The sequence below is a fragment of the Hyperoodon ampullatus genome, assembly GCF_949752795.1.
Source record: "Hyperoodon ampullatus genome assembly, chromosome: 10".
Classification (NCBI taxonomy): domain Eukaryota; kingdom Metazoa; phylum Chordata; class Mammalia; order Artiodactyla; family Ziphiidae; genus Hyperoodon; species Hyperoodon ampullatus.
This window is the reverse complement of record NC_136923.1, coordinates 77772823-77787349: the sequence shown is the minus strand read 5'-3', so window position 1 is coordinate 77787349 and position 14527 is coordinate 77772823.

Sequence of the window (14527 nt, the reverse complement as noted above, 5' to 3'; positions counted from 1 at the left end):
CCTGCATCACTGTCAACACTCCCTCTTCCTGGGTACCTCCTGCTCTCAGACCATCTAGGGCCCCTTGGGAGGCTGGTGACAGCTATTGATTGTTTTATCTGCTTGTCATACTTTCTCATCCCTCTTCTTTAGGTTACAGCACCCTTTTTCTTTGAGTAATTGTTCTCTTTTTTTCTTGTTATTCTGGTGGGGCTCCCCTCCCCCCAGATGCAGTAATGGTCACATGACCCACGCAGAGCCAACCAGAGTCCTATTTAAAATTCATATAAGGAGCACGGAAAAGAAGTCCTTTTTGTGTCTGGGCCCGAGGTTAGGGGTCCCCTAAGCCAGCTTCTCTACTAAGTGGAGCAAGCCTGTTTGTGGGATGAAACCAAGGAGAAACAAGCAGGGATGGGTGATGGGTGATGTAAGGACAGATAATGAGTCCTGATGTCTGGGAGTCCCTCTGTCCTAAGAGCTGATTCCTGTAGCTCCCTTCTCAGTCATGTGAATTGCCCCAGTATCCTTCCCAGATAACTGAGCCAATACATTACCTTTTTATTTCCCCTCTTAAACTACTTTGATTTGGGTGTCTGTTTCTTGAGACCTAAAGAGCCTCGACTAATAAAGTCATCCCTTACTGAGCCGCTTCATCATTGCCTATCTTTCCTGTGAAGAGTTTAATTTTCAGATAATTCTATATCACTCTCTTCCAATCCTTTCATCCTTCCACAATCGACCCTGTCTCTCTCTCTTTTTTTTTTTTTTGGCTGTGCTGTGTGGCATGCAGGGTCTTAGTTCCCCAACCAGGGATCAAACTCATGTCCCCTGCAGTGGAAGCGTAGGGTCTTAACGACTGGACTGTCAAGGAAGTCCCGACCCTGTCTCTTCTGGTGCCCTTTCTCAGCCTCTGCTCCCCTTTTTCCAAAGGGGCAGCTAAGATAATCTGTACCAATGGTTGTTGGAAATCTGTATGTCTTCTTTGGAGAAATGTCTATTTAGGTCTTCTGCCCGTTTTTGGATTGGGTTGTTTGTTTTTATGATATTGAGCTGCATGAGCTGTTTGTAAATTATGGATATTAATCCTTTGTCAGTTGCTTTGTTTGCAAATATTTTCTCCCATTGTGAGGGTTGTCTTTTTGTCTTTTTATAGTTTCCTTTGCTGTGCAAAAGCTTTTAAGTTTCATTAGGTCCCATTTGTTTATTTTTATTTTTATTTCCATTTCTCTAGGAGGTGGGTCAAAAAGGATCTTGCTGTGATTTATGGCATAGAGTGTTCTGCCTATGTTTTCCTCTAAGAGTTTGATAGTGTCTGGCCTTACATGTAGGTCTTTAATCCATTTTGAGTTTATTTTAGTGTATGGTGTTAGGGAGTGTTCTAATTTCATTCTTTTGCCTGTAGCTGTCCAGTTTTCCCAGCACCACTTATTGAAGAGGTTGTCTTTTCTCCATTGTATATTCTTGCCTCCTTTATCAAACATAGGTGACCACATGTGTGTGGGTTTTTCTCTGGGCTTTCTATCCTGTTCCATTGACCTATATTTCTGTTTTTGTGCCAGTACCATATTGTCTTGATTACTGTAGCTTTGTAATATAGTCTGAAGTCTGGGAGCCTGATTCCTCCAGCTCCATTTTTCTTTCTCAAGATTGCTTTGGCTATTCGGGGTCTTTTGTGTTTCCATACAAATTGTGAAATTTTTTGTTCTAGTTCTGTGTAAAATGCCATTGGTAGTTTGATAGGGATTGCATTGAATCAGTAGATTGCTTTGGTTAGCATAGTCATTTTTACAATGTTTATTCTTCCAATCGAAGAACATGGTATATCTCTCCATCTATTTGTATCATCTTTAATTTCTTTCATCAGTGTCTTATAGTTTTCTGCATACAGGTCTTTTTTTCTCCTTAGGTAGGCTTATTCCCAGGTATTTTATTCTTTTTGTTGCAATAGTAAATGGGAGTGTTTCCTTAATTTCTCTTTCGGATTTTTCATCATTAGTGTATAGGAATGCAAGGGAGTTCTGTGCATAAATTTTGTATCCTGCTACTTTACCAAATTCATTGATTAGCTCTAGTAGTATTCTGGTAGCATCTTTAGGATTCTCTGTGTATAGTATCATGTCATCTGCAAACAGTGACAGTTTTACTTCTTTTCTGATTTGGATTCCTTTTATTTCTTTTTCTTCTCTGATTGCTGTGGCTAAAACTTCCAAAACTATGTTGAATAATAGTGGTGAGAGTAGGCAACCTTGTCTTGTTCCTGATCTTTGTGGAAATGGTTTCAGTTTTTCAACATTGAGAACGATGCTGGCTGTGGGTTTGTCATATATGGCCTTTATTATTTTGAGGTAAGTTCCCTCTATGCCTACTTTCTGGAGGGTTTTTTAATCATAAATGGGTGTTGAATTTGTCAGATGCCTTTTCTTCATCTACTGAAATGATCATATGATTTTTATCCTTCAGTTTGTAAATATGGTGTATCACATTGATTGATTTGCATATATTGAAGAATCCTTGCATTCCTGGGATAAACCCCACTTGATCATGGTGTATGATCCCTTTAATGTGCTGTTGGATTCTGTTTGCTAGTATTTTGTTGAGGATTTTTGCATCTATGTTCATCACTGATATTGGTCTGTAGTTTTCTTTTTTGTGACATTTTTGTCTGGTTTTGGTATCAGGGTGATGGTGACCTCAGAGAATGAGTTTGGGAGTGTTCCTCCCTCTGCTATATGTTGGAAGAGTTTGAGAAGGATAGGTGTTAGCTCTTCTGTAAATGTTTGATAGAATTCGCCTGTGAAGCCATCTTGTCCTGGGCTTTTGTTTGTTGGAAGATTTAAAATCACAGTTTCAATTTCAGTTCTTTTTTTTTTTTTTGCGGTACACGGGCCTCTCACTGTTGTGGCCTCTCCCATTGTGGAGCACAGACTCCGGACACGCAGCCTCAGCGGCCATGGCTCACGGGCCCAGCCGCTCCATGGCATGTGGGATCTTCCTGGACCGGGGCACGAACCCGTGTCCCCTGCATCGGCAGGTGGACTCTCAACCACTGCGCCACCAGGGAAGCCCGAGAGAGTCTATTCTTAATTCTTCATAATAGGGCACAGGTGAGAGCAGAATCAGAATAGCATTTTTTTTTTTTTTTTTTTTTTTTTTTGTGGTATGCGGGCCTCTCACTGTTGTGGCCTCTCCCGTTGCGGAGCACAGGCTCCGGATGCGCAGGCTCAGCAGCCATGGCTCACGGGCCCAGCCGCTCCGCGGCATATGGGATCCTCCCAGACCGGGGCACGAACCCGTATCCCCTGCATCGGCAGGCGGACTCTCAACCACTGCGCCACCAGGGAGGCCCCCAGAATAGCATTTTAAGACAAGTTGATGGAGGATGGAAATTGATGGAGAGGAGATAAATTGTTAGGTCAATCAGGAACAAGATGGGAGATACTAGGGATCCCAAGTTAGAGCCGTGAACACAGAGAAGGGAATGTGGGGACAGATGGTACAGCAAACACACAGTTACGTTTTTTCCACTGTGTTCTTTTTTTATTAATACCACATCAATTTGAAGTTTTACAGGAACCAAGATTTGAGCTCCTTAGGTGCTGCTATACTTTCATGTTGCATGCACATATATGCACACAGTTTCACTAGTAATTTTTCACCTACAGATTTTTCTTAAAAAAAAAAAAATTTCCCGTGTGGCACAAAGATCTGTAGGTGTGGAGGCTTCCAGTGCAGAAAAAGTCCTTTGGAGAGAAGCCCAAAAAGATGATCAGTGATCAGTTAGTTATTAAGTCCACCAACACTGGGCAGGAGGACTTATAGAGGGAAAGGGCATGAGGGCTCAAGGTGGAACCTCTAATTACTCCTTGATTCAGTGGGGAATTTTGTTGACCCAGAGAAAAGGAAGAGAATCCTAAAGTTCTCATGCATAAAACCTTCCCTCCCTTTTCCCACACACACAGCTCCTTCCTTTAGAGGTCTTTTGGGGTTAGAAAGTTGTCCTCTGGCAGTGCAAATGCTTTTGGGAAAGCACCTGACATCTGGGACGAAATGGATGAGAGGTTAAGACAAATGTTCTCCCATTTTTAATTTTGCTAAAGACTCTGCTGACAGTTTGTGAGAGAAAATTCTAATTTTGAGTAGCTCTTATTATTACAAGGGTACTATCTTCATTTCCATATTTGCGCTAAATAATCAAGACCCAGTTCTTCTCTTTGCCATCCTTCCTCTTCCCTGGCAGCCGCAGACAAGAGGGTCGAGCTCTGCAGTTTTGGTGGGTATACAATCTACCCTGGACACTGGAGGGTCTACACCAGGACCTACTGGAAGGTTTTCCAACTTCATAATGCAAATTTCAAGTTGGCGTTCCTTTCCAAGAGGAATCCTTGGCAGGTAAACTGGACTGTTCTCTCCAGAAGAAAGCACAAAAAGGGAGAGCTGAAGAAATTTTAAAAAGAACCCACAGTATAGTCAAATTCCAGAGGCCACCACGGGTGGTGGTGGTCTTGCTGATATAAGGGCTAAGAGGAATCAGAAAGGCTCAACTAGAACAACCTAACAGGGCTGCCAAGGAAGCAAAAGAGGGCTAAGGAAGCATCTAAAAATATAGCAAAGGCTGCTGCTAAGCCTGCCTCAAAGGCAGCACCTAAGAGAAATATTGTGAAGCCCGTGAAGGTTTCTGCTTCCTGAGTTGGTGGAAAATGTCAAATTGCCAGATCAGATTTTTAAAATTAATTAATTATTATTTTTTAGATAAGATTTTAAAATAAAGATCTGACTCTAAAAAAGGGATTCCGGTCTTAAAACAAGGCAAACATATTTGCATCTTTCCCTTTCCTCTATACTCATTTCCTCTCATCCCTGCTTTTTTTTTTCCCCCCAACAAATTTGTGCAGAGCCTTCTAGAAGTTAGCCATCAGCTGGATCTTCCCTGGTCCCAAATATCTAGACATGATTGTCTTGAACTCCATTCTATGCCCCATGGGAGCGCAAAGCCCACCCTGAGATAACCACGTTCCCAGGAAGCTTAGAGTTTGTTGTGATCTGAGCTCCTGTTTGTCCTGAGTTCACAGGTTGATGAATCACCTGGCAAAATTCTAGTTGCTGCCCCTTTCTTCCTGCTGAAACTTTCACTCCAAGCAGGACTTTCTGAAGACTTAAGGGGACAGAGGGAGGGTTTACAATGCAGTAAGGCAATATCTTCAAATCTACTGTCATCCAGCCTTATCACTAACAGTGACTTTCCACTGTCCCAGCACAGACACCCAGTGACGCCATCTTCCTGCTCTCTTCCTCATGCCTCTTAAATTCTTCTCTTTGCTTTCTGAGAAGGTACCCAGGTCCCAGGTCCCAGGCTAATGGGGTATTTGAGAGCTCAACAGCACGGTAGGGGATCTCTATTTAACAGAATCCAGCCTTGGTAAATGGAAATTTGTGGTTGTAAATAGCAGGTTTCCTCCTCCCCCGACTCCCATTACTCTCTGCCTCTACTACTGCATGTTATCTTCCCTTTAGGAGATTTTAATCACTTGGGAATAACACCTAATAAAGATATGTACAAAGTGCTGAAAGGACATCAAGAAAGGAAAGACTTGCATGCAAAGGGACCTGTGGGGATTAAGGGAAAGCTTTATGAATAGTCCATGCATGCCTGCCTGCATGAATGCATGCATGCATCCTCCCACCCATCCATCCATCCATCCATCCATCTATCCATCTAACATTGACTGAGTGCCAGCTTAAGTGCCAGATACTGCTCTAGCCGTTGGAGATATAGTCATGAACAAGACAGCAAGGGCTCTGCCCTATCAGGGTTTATATTCTAGTTGGGGGCTATGAATTTTGATTCATGTTTTGCAGGAAGAAGCAGCATTCACTGCGTAGGTAAGGGAGTCAAGACTTTTCCAGCAGAGAGAACAGGATACATAAAGCCATAAAGGCAAGAAAGAAAATGAAATATAATTAAAGCACTAGGAAACTTAATATGCTTGGCTCATAGGATATGCAGTGGGAAGGCAAAGATGGAGGCAGGGCCAGGCATGCATATAGCTAGGAGTTTGGATATTATCCTGTGGCAAAGGGAAGGTTTGATCAATTGTACAACGTCCCTGTCTTTCTTTTTCCTGCTGCTGTGCCCTCTCCTCATCTCTATTCCAGTCAGCATGTGTGCTTGTCATTCCCACCAAATGAGTCCACAGAGATCGGGGCACTGATTTACTTGAGCAGACATGTGTCAACATTATTTTGAAGAAAAGGCACCAGACCCATTATATACACTCAAATAATGTAATTAGGACTAGTTTGAAAGCAGCAAACCTCAAGCTTTCTTAATTCAGTCCTGACTGCTTCAGCCCACTCTGCTTCTCAGCCTGTCTTCCGAACTAATTTCTACTTCTCCATCTCTCCACTCGTCAGCTCCTTTTCCCCAACACACACACACACACACACACACACACACACACACACACACACACTTCAGTCATCTCAGGCTCTCCCCTGTTGTCTTGACTCTTGTCATGGCAAGCCATGATAGTCACTGGATTTCCACAGCAAGGAAGGGGTAAATTCTTAGACACCATCTCCCTTAATGTGGGCGAAGGTACTATAATAAAAACATGTTTCAATCCTAATCTCTTCACATCTTTGTTGGATTCATGCACTTCTAAAGGCAAGATCCGGATGGGACCTTAGAGACCGTCTAGTGAAATCTAGCTCCTTCATTTTAGAAAAAAACAGATCAGGGGAATTCATCTCAAGCTAACAAGACTCTGGAGCTGAAAGCAACAGAGGCACATCTTGGTTCCCTACTCTGAAGGGGGATATGCATGTGTGTGCGTGTGTGTGTGTATGTACGTGTGTGTGTGTTGGAGAAGAGTGTGTGGTAGGAGACCCTGGTCCATGCAGGCAAGTGGAAAATGTAAGACGCAATCCCAGCAGCCATACAGCCAGGCTTTATGGATGTTGGAACATTCTAAGGTTCTGCAGGGGTTGATACAGCACAGAAACCAGGCATCGGGCCTCATACCCAGAATTAAGGAATTCTTAGTTCCACCCAAGTGTTACACCTGGTGACAACCTCACTCCTCTTATCTCTGCCTCTGCTACTCCTGCTACTTCTGCTGCCACAGGTTAATAACTTGAGAAGAAAAAAACCAACTCATCTGTCTTCTTTATAGCTCATGCTGACTCTTGGCCTCTCCTGATTGTGGTTTCTGCTTGCTGGGTCTCTGTGGATCATTGGCTTTTGCCCATTGCTAAGTCCTTCTCTTAGTCTAGCCTTTAAAGTTCCCAAGAGGGAGTTCCCTGGTGGCCAAGTTGTTAGGATTCTGGGCTTTCACTACCGTGGCCTGGGTTCAGTCCCTGGTCAGGAACTGAGATCTTGTAAGCTGCATGGCGCTGCCAAAAAAAAAAAAAAGTTCCCGAGAGAGGGGCTGATTGGTTCGTTTAGTTTCCTCCTCCTTTATCTCCTTCCTTCCTGCTTTCCTCCCTCCCTCCCTCCCTTCCTTTATTTTTGGCTGCATTGGGTCTTTGTTGCTGAGTGTGTGGGCTTTCTCTAGTTGCGGCGAGTGGGGGCTACTCTCCGTTGCTGTGCGCAGACTTCTCACTGTGGTGGTTTCTCTTGTTGCGGAGCATGGGCTCTAGGCATGCGGGCTTCCGTAGTTGTGGCACAAGGGCTCAGTAGTTGTGGCTCGTGGGCTCTAGAGTGCAGGCTCAGTAGTTGTGGCACATGGGCTTAGCTGCTCCTCAGCATGTGGGATCTTCCTGGACCAGGGATGGGACCCGTGTCCCCTGCATTGGCAGGCAGATTCTTAACCACTGCATTACCAGGGAAGTCCCCCTTTAGTTTCATAGTTACTCTTCGTGGACAATATTCTTGTGCCAGATCTTCTCGAAGACTGCCACCTGGCCTGGGGGTCAGCTGTCCTGGGACTCATCGCCTGTGCCCAGGGTGACAGTAATTTGCTTTTGTTAGACAGGACTGTGCTGGTGGCAGTGTTGAACCCCCTCCCCAAGCAGCCTCTCCCATAACCATTAGTGGCTGAGGTAGGGCTCAAATCCAGGTGTTCAGACTCCTTGCTCCGTGCCCTTCTCATCATGCCAAACTCACCTGGTTCTCACTGGTCCTGTGTATTTCTTCCTCACCAGCTCCCACCCCTCGTGGCATCCACTCTCCCAAAGAGCAGCACCCAGGGTCAGATCCTGGAATTATAGAAAAAGACGTGATAAACTAATTATAACTGAGAATGGCTTAGTCTATATCCTGGGTATTTACATTTTAATGATGCCTTAAGCCGAACAAATGACCCTCTAATGCGGCATTTCATACTGTGCTAGAAGGAAAGAAAGATTTGGGAGGGAGCACATTTCCCAGGGCTACTCCAATTACCATACAAACAACAACTTATTCTGTGTGCCAGTAAATATAGCTTCCAGCCTCTTTTACATATATTATCTCCCCGGTCACCACTTTTATTTCACTGATGAAGATTAAGAAATGAATAACTTTTCTGGGCATAAGCCAGATTAAGGATGTTGAGATGGGCACAAATAAGCACATTTTATGCTCTAAAAGAGGCTCAGAAGTCACAAGGTGAAGGATGGGAAGGTCCTTTTATGAGGGAAAAAGTTTCTAATTTAAGAATTCTCAAGCTTTCCATTACCCATTGCACTCTCCTGCAGGGGAGAGGTAAGTTGTCATTCACGGACCTGAAGTTAATTCTCTCGTATTCCTGTAGAGTTATTGAAATGGAGCAGGATCCTGTGCAGCTCCCGGGTACAAATCCTTTCTGTGTCTCCTGTTTTTTGTTTGTAGGAAATAGGCTTCATTCAGTCTCCATGACCTTCCCTGAGTTCCAAAGGGCAGATTTGAACAGTTGCTGATCAGAGAAGAGGGGGAATGCAGAAACAAGGGAGGAGCAGTCAAGAAACAACAGTGCAGCCTTGGGGCAGGGTCCTGGTTCCTCCTCAAGGAATAGACATAACAATATCTTTGAGCCCCTCTGCAGAACCAAGGCCCCCACCCAGATGGAGGATGGCAACTTCAGGCTGAGCGCAAGATTCCTGCAGCACCTCCCCACTACCTCACCACCAACCCATCAGAAGAAAGCCACACACCCTGCAGCCCTCACCCCAAATGTTGCCTATAAAAACCTCTCCCCCCAGACCAGTGGGGAGTTTGGGGTTTTTGAGCATGAGCCACTCATTCTCCTTGCTTGGCCCTGCACTAAACCTTTCTCTGCTCCAGACTCTGACTTTTGGTTTGTTTGGCCTCACTGTGTGTCGGGGACATGAACTTTGTTTGGTTACATTATTTTTTAATCAACAAATATATTATAGTGCCTATTAGGGACTGGGTGATATTTTTTAAATGCCAGTTACATATCCACTGTAAATATTTTTATTTTTACATTCATTTTACCTTATTGTTATCAAACCCAAGTCCATGTGCCCGATACATGATAAGGCCGAACAAACAGAAACGGAGTTTTGGGGCAGAGAAAGGTTTTTTGCTGGGCCAAGCAGAAGAACAGGTGGCTCATATTCAAAAGGCACAAACTCCCCAATGGCTTTTAGAGAATACTTTTTAAAAAAAATTTATTTATTTTTGGCTGTGTTGGGTCATCATTGCTGTGCACGGGCTTTCTCTAGTTGCGGCGAGTGGGGGCTACTCTTCGTTGCGGTACGTGGGCTTCTCATTGGGGTGGCTTCTCTTGTTGTGGAGCATGGGTTCTAGGTGCGCAGCCTTCATTAGTTGTGGCACATGGGCTCAGTAGTTGTGGCTCTCAGGGTCTAGAGCACAGGCTCAGTAGTTGTGGTGCATGGGCTTAGTTGCTCTGCAGCATGTGGGATCTTCCTGGACCAGGGCTCAAACCCATGTCCCCTGCATTGGCAGGCAGATTCTTAACCACTGCACCACCAAGGAAGCCCTGGGAATAGTTTTTAACGGAAACATTTGGGGTGAAGGCTGCAGGGGGCATGACTTTCTTCTGACTGGTTGGTGGGAGGTAATGGTGGTTACCGGGAATCTTAATCATCAACCTTCTGCTTCCAAACGGTCTGGGATCTTTGCAGGTAGTTAGTGTCCTTCACCCGGGTGGGGGCCTTAGTTCCTGCAGAACAACTCAAAGATACAGTATCAGATTGTTATGGATATCCCTTGAGGAGGAACTAGGACTCAGGTTTTATCGGTTTTATGTTACACTATTGTTTCTTGACTGCTTTTCCTCAGTCTCTGCATTCACTCCTTCTATAATTAACAATTGCTTGAATTTGTTCTTTGGAACCCAGGGAAGGCCTAGGGGAATAAAGCCTTTTTCCAGAAACAAGAACTGGGGGACATGGAAAGGCTTTTGTACCCAGGAGGGCTCCACAAGGTCTTGCTTGGTTTCAATACCTCAAATAAAACTGAGGATGTGTGTATGTATATGCATATATGTACAATATTCTTAACTAATATTTACATTAATTTCATGTTATATTACAAAGATTTTTACATAACTAAACATATGGAAACACATTATTCTCAAAACATGTTATTGTAATAACTACGTACTATTCCATTATTTTAATATATAGTATAATTTAAATATTTCCCTCCTGGTGGATATTTAGGTTGTTTTCAAATTTTCACTATTGCAATGATGCTATAAGTCTCCTACATAAATTCTTGTTTGCATTGATGATTATTCCTTAGGATAGATTCCCAGATTGGGAAATAGTGAAAGAGCATGATGATGTTTAAGGCAAAAAAAGCTATCTTTGAGGCTGAGTTGTAAAGAAGCTGCAGTGTCAGACAAGGGAACAAGGCCAGGAGCCCCTTTCCAAGTACAGAGAAACGCCTTTGAGTGAACATTCAGTTTCCTCCATCAAGGGAAGGGAGCCTGCTTTGAGGCGTGGCTTGCATTTTGTCCTCCATCTTCCTGTTGGAGAATTGTACAGCCCGAGCTTGGAGGGCAAGTAAGTCCTTTAATCATTGACAACCTCTCTCAGCTTAAACCGTACTCTCCTTTCAATGGACTTTGCTGAGAATAACATCCAGAGGACTGTCGGGGCTCACCCCACCCTGTTGGCCATCTTCGGCATTCTCCCCTTCCTTCCGTGCCTTGAAGGGGCCAAGTTCTTTAAAGGCTTTAGTCCATCCTTTTCTCTCTGTCTGGAATATTCTTCTCCACACTCTTTATGTGCTCTTGCTCTTTTTCTTCCTTTGGGACTCAGTTTTGTTTTGTTTTGCGGTACGCGGGCCTCTCACTGTTGTGGCCTCTCCCATTGTGGAGCGCAGGCTCCGGACGCGCAGGCTCAGCGGCCATGGCTCACGGGCCCAGCCGCTCCGCGGCATGTGGGATCTTCCCGGACCAGGGCACGAACCCATGTCCCCTGCATCGGCAGAAGGACTCTCAACCACTGCGCCACCAGGGAAGCCCTGGGACTCAGTTTTAAGCATACCTCCTCAGAGAGTTCTTGCCCATGTCACTCAGAATGTTGCTACTTTGTAGAACTTATTAAAACTTCTAATTATTTTACTTAATTCTCTTTTTACTTGTTTTTTACCCGCTGCTTCCCACCTGTGATGGGAGAGTAGGTTCTCTGGAATCCCATGAGCCTCTCGCAGTGACTGGCATGTAGTAGGCATTCTATAACTATTTGCTGTTGAATTTCTGGAGAGTTTGGCCGGTTGTGACAGGGGGACAAAGTGTACAGTAAGATGAGATGTGGACTCCAGAGCCACATTTGGACAGCAGGGACCTGGGCACCAGGTCCAAGGTTGAGTTGATCTGCGTTACCTGCCGTGGTAGCTGAATAATTTTCTTTTCTCCTTTTTTTTTTCGTTTTTATTGGGGTAGAGTTGTGTTACAATGTTGTGTTAGTTTCTACTGTACAGCAAAGTGGAATTCCCTGTGCTATACAGCAGGTTCTTATTAGTTATCCATTTGATGCATATTAGTGTATATATGTCAATCCCAGTCTCCCAATTCATCACCCCCCTCCCACCTTCCCTCCTTGGTGGTAGCTGAATAATTAATAAAAGATGTCCATGTCCGCATTCCTGGAACTTGTGACTATCTCAGAATGAAATACTGAGGTTTGCTTGGCCAAGCAGCCAGCCAAGCAACCAACCCCAAGGTTGGGGTAGTTATGATCTGGGTTCAAAAACTAGAACACCACCTATGCAGAGTCCAGCTCAGCAGAAATCTGAACTACAGTAGTCACAGCACCCACTGAGGCCCCAGGTAAACCAAGATAAGACCAGATACTGAAGCCAAAGGTGAGTGTAAGCCTGAATGGACCTCAAGATATACCCTGTTTGTGGGAGTTGAGTACAGAAAGTATGTAATTGAAACAACATGGACTGTGATATTACACTTTGGTTGGAATCTTGACTTAGCCCCTTCCTAAGTAAAATAGCCAGGTAACCTCGGGCAGTCCTTTAACCTAGCTGAGATTTAGTTTTCTCATCGATAAAATGTCAGTCAAAACACCTACTATACAGGATAGTTGTGAAGATTAGAAATTCCATTTATGGAGTGCCCAGGACATAGTAGGTTTGCAAATGGTGATTATCATTATTACTGGAGTGTCTTCCAGGGACCCATTGCCAGAGTCATGGATCAGGGACTAGGGCTCTATCTTAGCTTGGTTCTAATGGATGGGGTGTTTTTCCCCCACCCCAAATCCCCAAAAGGGAAGCAGATATAAGAAAGGGATATACTAAGGGATCAGATTCTTTTCCCCACTGGTTCCCCTACTTCCAATCTCAAACCCTGTTTAGCACAATTTGGCAAACCATGAGACAGGAAATATGTGCGTTTCTCTACCTGGTAGACAGCCTATAAAACCTCTGTCCAATAAGTTAACTTTCAATCTCATTTTCTTCATCTCTCAAATAAGGGTAATAATAGTATCTTCTGTGGAGGGTTATTATAGATAGGAAGCTTAAATAATGCATATAAAACACTTATCAAGGAACCCCGTATATGGCAAGAGCTCAGTAAATATTAACTGTTGCTGAGGTTGGTGGCAGTGAAGGTAAGCCTGAAGATGCTAATGGTGAGGATGGTGAGAAGAATGAGGATGAGGATGAGGATGATGATGCAATGATAGTGGCTTCCTGATTAAATTCAGGGGACACCCTGGGACTTGACAGTTCTCACACAGCCTTAGGGTAGAACTCTTTTTGGAGGGAGGATGCTTAAAACGACACAAATTTCTTCTCTTACAATGGTGCAGTCAGAATTTTTAAATCAGTCTCACTGATTTAAGGTGAGGTGTCAGCACGGTTGGTTCCTCCTAGAAGCTCTACGGGAGAATCCATTTCCTTGTGTTTTTTAGCATCTAGAAGCCACCTACACTCCTGCGCTCATGGCTTTCGTTCGTCTTCAGAGCGCATCACTCTAACCTCTGCTTCTGCCGTCACACTTCCTCCTCGATCCTTTGACCTTTTTACCCCCCTCTTCTAAAAACCCTTGTGACCACATTTATGACTCACCAGACAACCCCGAGTAATCTCCCCCCATCTCAAGATCCTTAACTTCATCACATCTGCAGAGTTTCTTTTGCCTTATGAGGTAACCATCACAGGTTCTGGGACTTAAGACGTGGCTTTGGGTGGGGCGGAGAGGCTCCTCCCACCTACCCCCAATCACCTGCCATCTGTCCCCATGTCCTCACTTCCTCAGCGTAGATTCCAGGACCCATCTCTGTGAGGCCCCCATGGCAGGCACCCTCCACACCCTGCCTTTCCCTTCTGTTGTAAGCTACAACTTTACCCAGGCCTCCATGTGCCTGCATCCAAGCAGCTCGACCAGTCTGGAGAAAAACACAACCGTGCTAGCGGGTCCCACCTTACGTTTTTTGCCCCAGATCTGAAGCAGGCCCTCAGCATTACAGCAGACAGCTTGCCACAGACCAGGGCACAGACAGGTAAGGGAGAGGTAGAATGTATCATTTTGAGATAATAAAGTCCAAGGGAAAAAAGATAGCAAAGGTTAAATGGGGATAAGGCAATCTCATTTGGATTCACAAATGAATTGTGAGGACCATTTGCCCTGAGTGGGAAGAGTTTTTATGCAGAGCCCTCTGGGTGATGGAATTCTAAGGCAGAGGGAAAGTTATGGGGCCAATGCAGAAAAGGGGAATCTTTCCAAGTCTGCTAAGAAGCTAGAGGAAAAGGTTGTGTAAGTACAGGGCTTAAATTCTTATCAGGGAGACAGAACACGATAACGTAAACACATAAAGATAAAATACGCCAGGTAGAGAAAAGTGCTGATAAAAATAAAGCAGGGAAGAGTACGGAAAATAACAAGGATTGTTATTTTAGAACGAGGAGTTGGAGTAATGACCTATATGGGGAAAGAAGCTAAAAAAAGAGGGGATATATGTATACATGTAACTGATTCACTTTGCTGTACAACACAAACTACATAACATTGTAAATCACCTATACTCCAATAAAAATAAAAAAAAAAAGAAAGAGGAGTTAAAGAGGGCTTCTCTGAGGATGGGCATGTGAGCAGTGAGGGAGGAGGAAAGAGATAGGCAGGGGAGGAGGGGAGGA